Below are 12482 nucleotides of genomic sequence, written 5' to 3' on the forward strand. Positions count from 1 at the left end.
GGTTCACCTGAGCTTCCAAGGTAATGGTAGATTACCAATGCCTATACCCATAGCAACAGAGTAGCCTGATGTACACTCACAATACAACATTTCATATGCTCTCTTTCACAACAGTGCCCTTTTCAGTGGCCTGCCCTAAGGCTCAAAAGTTCCAGCAAGTCATTACTTTCCAACCCCAGGCCTGGCTGGGGTATATCTCATGTTAACGGATTGCTTGCTGCGTACACTGTGGGCAGAGGGCAGACAAATATTGGTATTTAGCAAAAACAGAAGGATGAGTGGGTTTGAGGTGTGTGTATTTAATTTGTTTTTTTTTGTCTCTGTGTGTGTTTGCCTGTGTGTGTTTGCCTGTGCCTGTATGTGTGAGTTTGCTTGCTTGTTTGCTGTCTAACACCCCACTGATAAACACTGTGCTGTGTTTGTCACGTTGTATAATGATTGGAAACAGGCGCAAGAATACGAAAATAGTTTTTTTTATGACACTACCCAAAATAGCGTAGGCCATGAACATGACGGGACGAAGCTCCAAAACAAACAAACACACACATATACATATATATGCATATATATATATATATATATATATATATATATATATATATATATATATATATATACATTACATATACATATATATACATTACATATATATATATATATATATATACATACATTACATATATATACCTTACATATATATATATACCTTATATATATATATATACCTTACATATATATATATATATACCTTATATATATATACCTATATATATATATATATATATATATATATATATATATATATATATATATATATATACATACATACATTACATATATGTATATATGTACATTACATACATTACATATATATATATATATATATATATATATATATATATATACATTACATACATTACATATATATATATATATATATATATATATATATATATATATATATATATGTATATGTAATGTATACATATGTATATGTTATCCAAACAAAGAGCAAGATGTAAACCTCTAATAAATACATGGGACGAGACCCGTAATAACAAGTACACACTAACACGGTAACACACAAGGCGATAGAACAGAGCACAGGTACTCACAAGACCAATGGACATGGAACAATAATCAACAAGGACCAAGGAGAACAGAGGGCACATATCTACACATACTAATCAGGGGGAATGGGAACCAGGTGTGCGTAATGAGAGAAGACAGTCCGGGGTTGGTGGTAATGATCCAGTTCAGTGACGCCAAGAAGGGAATGAGCAGCAGTACCGGGGGAATCTGTGACAGTTTAAGCCTTATCCTTCCACGCAGGTGTTTGTGAACAGAGCGAGACGCCTGTCCTTGAGACTCCTACTGCAGTAAGCCATCACAATAAAGCTGGGGTGAGACAGGGACTGAGGTAGCTATCCTGCCTGGCAGCTTCTGTGGCTTATAGGAGGACAAACCGAGGACAGACACCTCACTCCAGGCACTTGTGGACACATTTGTCTCTCTTTCTTTCTCTTGGAACCCACCCTCTACCCTTCTTTCTACCTCTTTCTATCTATCTCAAACTCTCTCCCTCTCATCTCTCGCTCTGAATGACTCCACCCTCTACCCTTCTTTCTATCTCAACCTCTCTCCCTCTCATCTCTCTCTCTGAATGACTCCACCCTCTACCCTTCTTTCTACCTCTTTCTTTCTATCGCAACCTCTCTCCCCCTCACCTCTCTCTCTGAATGACTAAGCCAGGGCAGACAGATACAGGAATATAGATACAGAGGCTCCATACACAGTGTTGTGAATTAATTGGATATGTTTAGAGGACTGAAAATATGGTTTTATTTGTGCTGCTGAGGGAGGGAGGGAGGGATGGAGGGAGGGAGGGATGGAGGGAGGGTGGGTGGAAAAAGAGGGATAGATGGATGGATAAAAACCCTGTTTATGCTTCTTTTGATGAGTCAACCTGTCTGCCTGTCAACCTGTCAACCTGTCAACCTGTCAACCTGTCAACCTATCTGCCTGTCAGCCTGTCTGCCTGTCAACCTGTCAACCTGTCAACCTGTCAACCTATCTGCCTGTCAGCCTGTCTGCCTGTCAACCTGTCAACCTATCTGCCTGTCAGCCTGTCAGCCTGTCTGCCTGTCAACCTGTCAACCTATCTGCCTGTCAGCCTGTCTGCCTGTCAACCTGTCAACCTGTCAACCTATCTGCCTGTCAGCCTATCTGCCTGTCAGCCTGTCAACCTGTCAACCTGTCAACCTATCTGCCTGTCAGCCTATCTGCCTGTCAGCCTGTCAACCTGTCAACCTGTCAACCTGTCAACCTATCTGCCTGTCAGCCTGTCTGCCTGTCAACCTGTCAACCTATCTGCCTGTCAGCCTATTTGCCTGTCAACCTGTCTGCCTGTCAACCTGTCAGCCTGTCTGACTGTCTTTTCATCTTTATCTGTTTGTGTTTCCATTTGTGGCCCTGTTAATATTGTGTTAATACTGTCTTAAACTTAATAGGTGCACGAAGAGAGATCTGTGGAAACACATATAGTTGATCTGTTACTAGACTACCAGTTCCATAGTGATACATACTACAGGAGTAGCGTAAGAGAGATCTGTGGAAACACATATAGTTGATCTGTTACTAGACTACCAGTTCCATAGTGATACATACTACAGGAGTAGCGAAGAGAGATCTGTGGAAACACATATAGTTGATCTGTTACTAGACTACCAGTTCCATAGTGATACATACTACAGGAGTAGCGTAAGAGAGATCTGTGGAAACACATATAGTTGATCTGTTACTAGACTACCAGTTCCATAGTGATACATACTACAGGAGTAGCGTAAGAGAGATCTGTGGAAACACATATAGTTGATCTGTTACTAGACTACCAGTTCCATAGTGATACATACTACAGGAGTAGCGTAAGAGAGATCTGTGGAAACACATATAGTTGATCTGTTACTAGACTACCAGTTCCATAGTGATACATACTACAGGAGTAGCGTAAGAGAGATCTGTGGAAACACATATAGTTGATCTGTTACTAGACTACCAGTTCCATAGTGATACATACTACAGGAGTAGCGTAAGAGAGATCTGTGGAAACACATATAGTTGATCTGTTACTAGACTACCAGTTCCATAGTGATACATACTACAGGAGTAGCGTAAGAGAGATCTGTGGAAACACATATAGTTGATCTGTTACTAGACTACCAGTTCCATAGTGATACATACTACAGGAGTAGCGTAAGAGAGATCTGTGGAAACACATATAGTTGATCTGTTACTAGACTACCAGTTCCATAGTGATACATACTACAGGAGTAGCGTAAGAGAGATCTGTGGAAACACATATAGTTGATCTGTTACTAGACTACCAGTTCCATAGTGATACATACTACAGGAGTAGCGTAAGAGAGATCTGTGGAAACACATATAGTTGATCTGTTACTAGACTACCAGTTCCATAGTGATACATACTACAGGAGTAGCGTAAAGAGAGATCTGTGGAAACACATATAGTTGATCTGTTACTAGACTACCAGTTCCATAGTGATACATACTACAGGAGTAGCGTAAGAGAGATCTGTGGAAACACATATAGTTGATCTGTTACTAGACTACCAGTTCCATAGTGATACATACTACAGGAGTAGCGTAAGAGAGATCTGTGGAAACACATATAGTTGATCTGTTACTAGACTACCAGTTCCATAGTGATACATACTACAGGAGTAGCGTAGAGAGATCTGTGGAAACACATATAGTTGATCTGTTACTAGACTACCAGTTCCATAGTGATACATACTACAGGAGTAGCGTAAGAGAGATCTGTGGAAACACATATAGTTGATCTGTTACTAGACTACCAGTTCCATAGTGATACATACTACAGGAGTAGCGTAAGAGAGATCTGTGGAAACACATATAGTTGATCTGTTACTAGACTACCAGTTCCATAGTGATACATACTACAGGAGTAGCGTAAGAGAGATCTGTGGAAACACATATAGTTGATCTGTTACTAGACTACCAGTTCCATAGTGATACATACTACAGGAGTAGCGTACTGTGCAGGAGGCTGTTGCTATCCTCACGATGAAGGCGGTGTTGCTGAAACACACTGGTTTTCAATAACAACAAAGCATTTTCTATTGGTCTTCCAACAGTAGCTGAAAACTTCTCCCACGTCTGATCTATCACTGCAGACTTCTTTGTCCAGTCCAGGTCTTCATCATTCGCAATGTATCACTCGGACCATGCTATTGGCAGTGTCCGAGGGGTTTGTGGCAGGTTTGGTATTAATGACGTGTGTTGCCCTTTGACTCCGCTCTGCCTACTGTAGATGTATATATCTATATATATGTAGATGTACAGTGGGCCAAAAAAGTATTTAGTCAGCCACCAATTGTGGGCCAAAATACCAGCAACAGTGTGTGAAAACCTTGTGAAGACTTACAGAAAACATTTGACCTCTGCCATTACCAACAAAGGGTATATAACAAAGTATTGAGATAAACTTTTGTTATTGACCAAATACTTATTTTCCAACACAATTTTTTCTCATTTGTCTGTCATAGTTGAAGTGATGAACATTACAGGCCTCTCTCATCTTTTTAAGTGGGAGAACTTGCACAATTGGTGGCTGACTAAATACTTTTTTGCCCCACTGTATATCTGTATATGTATGTGTATATATGTATATATATGTAGATGTATATGTATATATATATATATATATATATATATATATATATATATATATATATATATATATATATATATATATGTGTGTGTGCATATATGTAGATGTAGATGTTATATGGAAGAGCAGAAAGGAGGAGAGAATGGTAGTAACAAAAATATACTTTTTACGAATGACCTCACTTAGCCAACCCCCAGGGGGACGTGAGTAGTCACACACACACACACACACACACACACACACACACACACACACACACACACACACACACACTGGCACAGACATATAAATACAATAACAATTAGAAAATAAATAGATTCACTCAAAAGAAATCATCACATTCCCCCCTGAATAGTATCATCCATGGGGATTTCATTAGGCACACAGAAATCTCTCACAATCTCATGGAATTATTCGCTGCTAACAACAACTCGAGCCTCCTGTACTATATATAGAACGAAGCTCTTGACGTTTAAAGCTCAGAAGAACCCCCACTAATATTGACCAATCTACAGAAAACCTGAGGGTTATCTCCTAAAATGAATTAAGAGTCATGTTAACCTGTTTCATGTGTTGGGAGAGGAGGCCAGTGTGTAGATAGTGGGTTAACCTGTTTCATGTGTTGGGTGGGGAGGCCAGTGTGTAGATAGTGGGTTAACCTGTTTCATGTGTTGAGAGGGGAGGCCAGTGTGTAGATAGTGGGTTAACCTGTTTCATGTGTTGGGAGGGGAGGCCAGTGTGTAGATAGTGGGTTAACCTGTTTCATGTGTTGAGAGGGGAAGCCAGTGTGTAGATAGTGGGTTAACCTGTTTCATGTGTTGAGAGGGGAGGCCAGTGTGTAGATAGTGGGTTAACCTGTTTCATGTGTTGAGAGGGGAGGCCAGTGTGTAGATAGTGGGTTAACCTGTTTCATGTGTTGAGAGGGAGGCCAGTGTGTAGATAGTGGGTTAACCTGTTTCATGTGTTGGGAGGGGAGGCCAGTGTGTAGATAGTGGGTTAACCTGTTTCATGTGTTGAGAGGGGAGGCCAGTGTGTAGATAGTGGGTTAACCTGTTTCATGTGTTGAGAGGGAGGCCAGTGTGTAGATAGTGGGTTAACCTGTTTCATGTGTTGGGAGGGGAGGCCAGTGTGTAGATAGTGGGTTAACCTGTTTCATGTGTTGAGAGGGGAGGCCAGTGTGTATATAGTGGGTTAACCTGTTTCATGTGTTGAGAGGGGAGGCCAGTGTGTAGATAGTGGGTTAACCTGTTTCATGTGTTGGGAGGGGAGGCCAGTGTGTAGATAGTGGGTTAACCTGTTTCATGTGTTGGGAGGGGAGGCCAGTGTGTAGATAGTGGGTTAACCTGTTTCATGTGTTGGGAGGGGAGGCCAGTGTGTAGATAATGGGTTAACCTGTTTCATGTGTTGGGAGGGGAGGCCAGTGTGTAGATAGTGGGTTAACCTGTTTCATATGTTGAGAGGGGAGGCCAGTGTGTAGATAATGGGTTAACCTGTTTCATGTGTTGAGAGGGGAGGCCAGTGTGTAGATAGTGGGTTAACCTGTTTCATGTGTTGAGAGGGGAGGCCAGTGTGTAGATAATGGGTTAACCTGTTTCATGTGTTGAGAGGGGAGGCCAGTGTGTAGATAATGGGTTAACCTGTTTCATGTGTTGAGAGGGGAGGCCAGTGTGTAGATAATGGGTTAACCTGTTTCATGTGTTGAGAGGGGAGGCCAGTGTGTAGATAGTGGGTTAACCTGTTTCATGTGTTGGGAGGGGAGGCCAGTGTGTAGATAGTGGGTTAACCTGTTTCATGTGTTTGGAGGGGAGGCCAGTGTGTAGATAGTGGGTTAACCTGTTTCACGTGTTGGGAGGGGAGGCCAGTGTGTAGATAGTGGGTTAACCTGTTTCATGTGTTGGGAGGGGAGGCCAGTGTGTAGATAGTGGGTTAACCTGTTTCATGTGTTGAGAGGGGAGGCCAGTGTGTAGATAGTGGGTTAACCTGTTTCATGTGTTGGGAGGGGAGGCCAGTGTGTAGATAGTGGGTTAACCTGTTTCATGTGTTGGGAGAGGAGGCCAGTGTGTAGATAGTGGGTTAACCTGTTTCATGTGTTGAGAGGGGAGGCCAGTGTGTAGATAGTGGGTTAACCTGTTTCATGTGTTGAGAGGGAGGCCAGTGTGTAGATAGTGGGTTAACCTGTTTCATGTGTTGGGAGGGGAGGCCAGTGTGTAGATAGTGGGTTAACCTGTTTCATGTGTTGAGAGGGGAGGCCAGTGTGTAGATAGTGGGTTAACCTGTTTCATGTGTTGGGAGGGGAGGCCAGTGTGTAGATAGTGGGTTAACCTGTTTCATGTGTTGGGAGGGGAGGCCAGTGTGTAGATAGTGGGTTAACCTGTTTCATGTGTTGGGAGGGGAGGCCAGTGTGTAGATAGTGGGTTAACCTGTTTCATGTGTTGGGAGGGGAGGCCAGTGTGTAGATAGTGGGTTAACCTGTTTCATGTGTTGGGAGAGGAGGCCAGTGTGTAGATAGTGGGTTAACCTGTTTCATGTGTTGGGAGGGGAGGCCAGTGTGTAGATAGTGGGTTAACCTGTTTCATGTGTTGAGAGGGGAGGCCAGTGTGTAGATAGTGGGTTAACCTGTTTCATGTGTTGGGAGAGGAGGCCAGTGTGTAGATAGTGGGTTAACCTGTTTCATGTGTTGAGAGGGGAGGCCAGTGTGTAGATAGTGGGTTAACCTGTTTCATGTGTTGGGAGGGGAGGCCAGTGTGTAGATAGTGGGTTAACCTGTTTCATGTGTTGCGAGGGGAGGCCAGTGTGTAGATAGTAGGTTAACCTGTTTCATGTGTTGGGAGGGGAGGCCAGTGTGTAGATAGTGGGTTAACCTGTTTCATGTGTTGGGAGAGGAGGCCAGTGTGTAGATAGTGGGTTAACCTGTTTCATGTGTTGAGAGGGGAGGCCAGTGTGTAGATAGTGGGTTAACCTGTTTCATGTGTTGAGAGGGGAGGCCAGTGTGTAGATAGTGGGTTAACCTGTTTCATGTGTTGGGAGAGGAGGCCAGTGTGTAGATAGTGGGTTAACCTGTTTCATGTGTTGGGAGGGGAGGCCAGTGTGTAGATAGTGGGTTAACCTGTTTCATGTGTTGGGAGGGGAGGCCAGTGTGTAGATAGTGGGTTAACCTGTTTCATGTGTTGGGAGGGGAGGCCAGTGTGTAGATAGTGGGTTAACCTGTTTCATGTGTTGGGAGAGGAGGCCAGTGTGTAGATAGTGGGTTATCCTGTTTCATGTGTTGAGAGGGGAGGCCAGTGTGTAGATAGTGGGTTAACCTGTTTCATGTGTTGGGTGGGGAGGCCAGTGTGTAGATAGTGGGTTAACCTGTTTCATGTGTTGAGAGGGGGAGGCCAGTGTGTAGATAGTGGGTTAACCTGTTTCATGTGTTGAGAGGGGAGGCCAGTGTGTAGATAGTGGGTTAACCTGTTTCATGTGTTGAGAGGGGAGGCCAGTGTGTAGATAGTGGGTTAACCTGTTTCATGTGTTGGGAGGGGAGGCCAGTGTGTAGATAGTGGGTTAACCTGTTTCATGTGTTGGGAGGGGAGGCCAGTGTGTAGATAGTGGGTTAACCTGTTTCATGTGTTGAGAGGGGAGGCCAGTGTGTAGATAGTGGGTTAACCTGTTTCATGTGTTGGGAGGGGAGGCCAGTGTGTAGATAGTGGGTTAACCTGTTTCATGTGTTGCGAGGGAGGCCAGTGTGTAGATAGTGGGTTAACCTGTTTCATGTGTTGGGAGGGGAGGCCAGTGTGTAGATAGTGGGTTAACCTGTTTCATGTGTTGGGAGGGGAGGCCAGTGTGTAGATAGTGGGTTAACCTGTTTCATGTGATTCACAGTAATCCTGTGGATTTTATGGGTGAATCACCTTGTTTTGCTTCAACAGCTGATTAAGGAGACAGACCTTCTATATGATGATTGATGACGGCAATTTACGTTAATGAAGTGATGAATATCACATGATGTACAACCATGATACATGTAGTGAATCAGTCAATGTGCTAGTATTGAAAGGCAGTGATAATCGAGTGATTCAGTCAATGTGTTAGTATTGAAGGGCAGTGATAATCTAGTGATTTAGTCGATGTGCTAGTATTGAAGGGCAGTGATAATCTAGTGAATCAGTCAATGTGCTAGTATTGAAGGGCAGTGATAATCTAGGGAATCAGTCAATGTGCTAGTATTGAAAGGCAGTGATAATATGGCCTATGGTATCACAGCTGGGGGTGGGTGCGAGAGAAAGTGTGTGTGGGCGTCTGTCTGTCTTTCCATCTGTCCTCTCACTGCCCTGCTCACCTGTCCTTCCATGTCTGTCTCTCAATCAGCCAATCTATGAGTATTTTATCTGGTATGGTGTGGGTACGTCTGATGAGACAGCATTGTCTGGTTTTTGGCTGTAGGGCAAAGACAGTCTAGCGATCTCTTTTAGAACATTTCTGCCGTAGGGCCCGTCTCATAAACATCAGCGACTCTGGGTGACAGGCTCATGCTGTGTACTGTAAGTATGACAGATTGGTCCGGCCCCCTGGTGGCTTGTTTGGGGCGGAAAGAGAGAGAGAAGGATCAGAGCATAGACAGAACAGTAGGTTCACTCCAAGAAAGAGAAGGGGGTTATAGAGAGATGTAGTCAATGTAGAATACCTAGCTAGTTAACTGTGTGATCCACTTTGTGAGAGAGAGAGAGAGAGAGAGAGAGAGAAGGGCATTCTATGCCATCAAGAGGAACATAAATTTCAACATACCAATTAGGATCTGGCTAAAAATACTTGAATCAGTCATAGAGCCCATTGCCCTTTATGGTTGTAAGGTCTGGGGTCCGCTCACCAACCAAGACTTCACAAAATGGGACAAACACCAAATTGAGACTCTGCACGCAGAATTCTGCAAAAATATCCTCCGTGTACAAGGTAGAACACCAAATAACGCAGGCAGGGCAGAATTAGGCCGATACCCACTAATTATCAAAATCCAGAAAAGAGCTGTTAAATTCTATAACCACCTAAAAGGAAGCGATTCCCAAACCTTCCACAACAAAGCCATCACCTACAGAGAGATGAACCTGGAGAAGAGTTCCCTAAGCAAGCTGGTCCTGGGGCTCTGTTCACAAATACAAACACACCCTACAGAGCCCCAGGACAGCAGCACAATTAGACCCAACCAAATCATGAGAAAACAAAAAGATAATTACTTGACACATTGGAAAGAATTAACAAAAAAACAGAGCAAACTAGAATACTATTTGGCCCTACACAGAGAGTACACAGCGGCAGAATACCTGACCACTGTGACTGACCCAAAATTAAGGAAAGCTTTGACTATGTACAGACTCAGCGAGCTATTGAGAAAGGCCGCCGTAGGCAGACATGGCTCTCAAGAGAAGACAGGCTATGTGCTCACTGCCCACAAAATGAGGTGGAAACTGAGCTGCACTTCCTAACCTCCTGCCCAATGTATGACCATAATAGAGAGACATATTTCCCTCAGATTACACAGATCCACAAATAATTCGAAAACAAATCCAATTTTGAAAAACTCCCATATCTACTGGGTGAAATTCCACAGTGTGCCATCAAAGCAGCAAGATTTGTGACCTGTTGCCATGAGAAAAGGGCAACCAGTGAAGAACACGCACCATTGTAAATACAACCCATATCTATGCTTATTTATTTTATCTTGTGTCCTTTACCATTTCGGACGGAGAGACAGACATGGAGTGTGTGTACATGCCTGTGTTTGTTTGCTTGTGCATGTGAATGTCTGTGTGTGGAAGCAAAACAAAATGAGTGCCAAAGTAAACCAACCACAATACATCCATCACTCCATCCCTGCCAGTCTCAGCCCCCACTCCATCCCTGCCAGTCTCAGCCCCCACTCCATCCCTGCCAGTCTCAGCCCCCACTCCATCCCTGCCAGTCTCAGCCCCCACTCCATCCCGCCAATCTCAACCCCCACTCCATCCCTGCCAGTCTCAGCACCCACTCCATCCCTGCCAGTCTCAGCCCCCACTCCATCCCGCCAATCTCAACCCCCACTCCCATCCCTGCCAGTCTCAGCCCCCACTCCATCTCTGCCAGTCTCAGCCCCCACTCCATCTCTGCCAGTCTCAGCCCCCACTCCATCCCTGCCAGTCTCAGCCCCCACTCCATCCCTGCCAGTCTCAGACCCCACCCATCCCTGCCAGTCTCAGCCCCCACTCCATCCCTGCCAGTCTCAGCCCCCACTCCATCCCTACCAGTCTCAGCCCCCACTCCATCCCGCCAATCTCAGCCCCCACTCCATCCCTGCCAGTCTCAGACCCCACTCCCATCCCTGCCAGTCTCAGCCCCCACTCCATCTCTGCCAGTCTCAACCCCCACTCCATCTCTGCCAGTCTCAGCCCCCACTCCATCCCTGCCAGTCTCAGCCCCCACTCCATCCCTGCCAGTCTCAGACCCCACTCCATCCCTGCCAGGTCACTCACCCTCCATGGGAGTGTTGCTGTCGGGCCGGTTTGCAAACACAACATCCACGTACTCCAGCTGCATCCTCTGTAGGGAGCTCCTCAGACCTGGGGACAGAGAGAGGGAGAGAGAGGGGGGGTGGGTGGAAGGAGGGAGAGGGAGGGAGGGAGGGAGGGAGGGAGGGAGGGAGGAGGGTGGGTGGAAAGAGGGAAAGGGAGGGGGTGGGTGGAAAGAAGGAGAGGGAGGAGGGTGGGTGGAAAGAGGGAAAGGGAGGGAGGGAGGGAGGAGGGTGGGTGGAAAGAAGGAGAGGGAGGAGGGTTGGTGGAAAGAGAGAGAGGGGAGTGTGGTGGGGGAGAGAGAGAGGGGAGTATGGTGGGGAGAGAGAGGGGGAGTGAGGTGGGGAGAGAGGGGGAGTGAGGTGGGGAGAGAAAGGGGAGTGTGGTGGGGAGAGAGAGAGGAGGAGTGTGGTGGGGAGAGAGAAAGGGGGGTGTGGTGGGAGAGAGAGGGGGGAGTGTGGTGGGGGAGAGAGAGAGGGGGAGTGTGGTTGGGAGAGAGAAAGGGGGAGTGTGGTGAGAGAGAGAGGGGGAGTGTGGTGGGGAGAGAGAAAGGGGGGGAGTGTGGTGGGGAGAGAGAGGAGGAGTGTGGTGGGGAGAGAGAAAGGGGGGAGTGTGGGGAGAGAGAGGAGGAGTGTGGTGGGAGAGAGAAGGGGGGAGTGTGGTGGGGGAGAGAGAGGGGGAGTGTGGTGGGGAGAGAGAGAGGGGGAGTGTGGTGGGGGAGAGAAGGGGGGAGTGTGGTGGGGAGAGAGAGAGGAGGAGTGTGGTGGGGAGAGAGAAAGGGGGAGTGTGGTGGGGAGAGAGAGAGGGGGGTGTGGTGGGAGAGAGAGGAGGAGTGTGGTGGGGAGAGAGAGGGGGAGTGTGGTGGGGAGGAGAGGAGGATTGTGGTGGGGCGAGAGAGTGGAGGAGGGTGGTGGGGAGAGAGAGAGGGGGAGTGTGGTGGGGAGAGAGAGAGGAGGAGTGTGGTGGGGAGAGAGAGAGAAAGAAGTGGACACATGTTAGAAACCTGCAGTTACAGAAAACCACAAGCCTCAGGTAAAGTGAGAGAAGGGTCGGAGGCCTTTCCCCCTCTGTCTCTATCATCCAGTCAGATAAAGTGAGAGAAGGGTAGGAGACCTTCCCCCCTCTGTCTCTATCATCCAGTCAGATAAAGTGAGAGAAGGGTAGGAGACCTTTCCCCCTCTGTCTCTATCATCCAGTCATAAACACTGACAGAGGAGAGGAGACAGGGATGAAAGGATGGAGAGGAAAAGAGG

General features: G+C 46.1%; 1 long non-coding RNA gene across 1 annotated transcript in view; it reads right to left on the bottom strand.

The window, feature by feature from the left end:
* Window positions 1-11205: 11205 nt before the first annotated feature.
* Window positions 11206-12482, bottom strand: part of LOC135535077 (uncharacterized) — a 14424-nt gene continuing 13147 nt past the window's right edge. Inside the window, exon 3 of the long non-coding RNA XR_010454809.1 lies at window positions 11206-11280. This is a non-coding gene — a long non-coding RNA (uncharacterized LOC135535077). The remainder of the gene's footprint in view (window positions 11281-12482) is intronic.

This window comes from Oncorhynchus masou, unplaced genomic scaffold (genome assembly GCF_036934945.1).
Source record: "Oncorhynchus masou masou isolate Uvic2021 unplaced genomic scaffold, UVic_Omas_1.1 unplaced_scaffold_4409, whole genome shotgun sequence".
Lineage (NCBI taxonomy): Eukaryota > Metazoa > Chordata > Actinopteri > Salmoniformes > Salmonidae > Oncorhynchus > Oncorhynchus masou.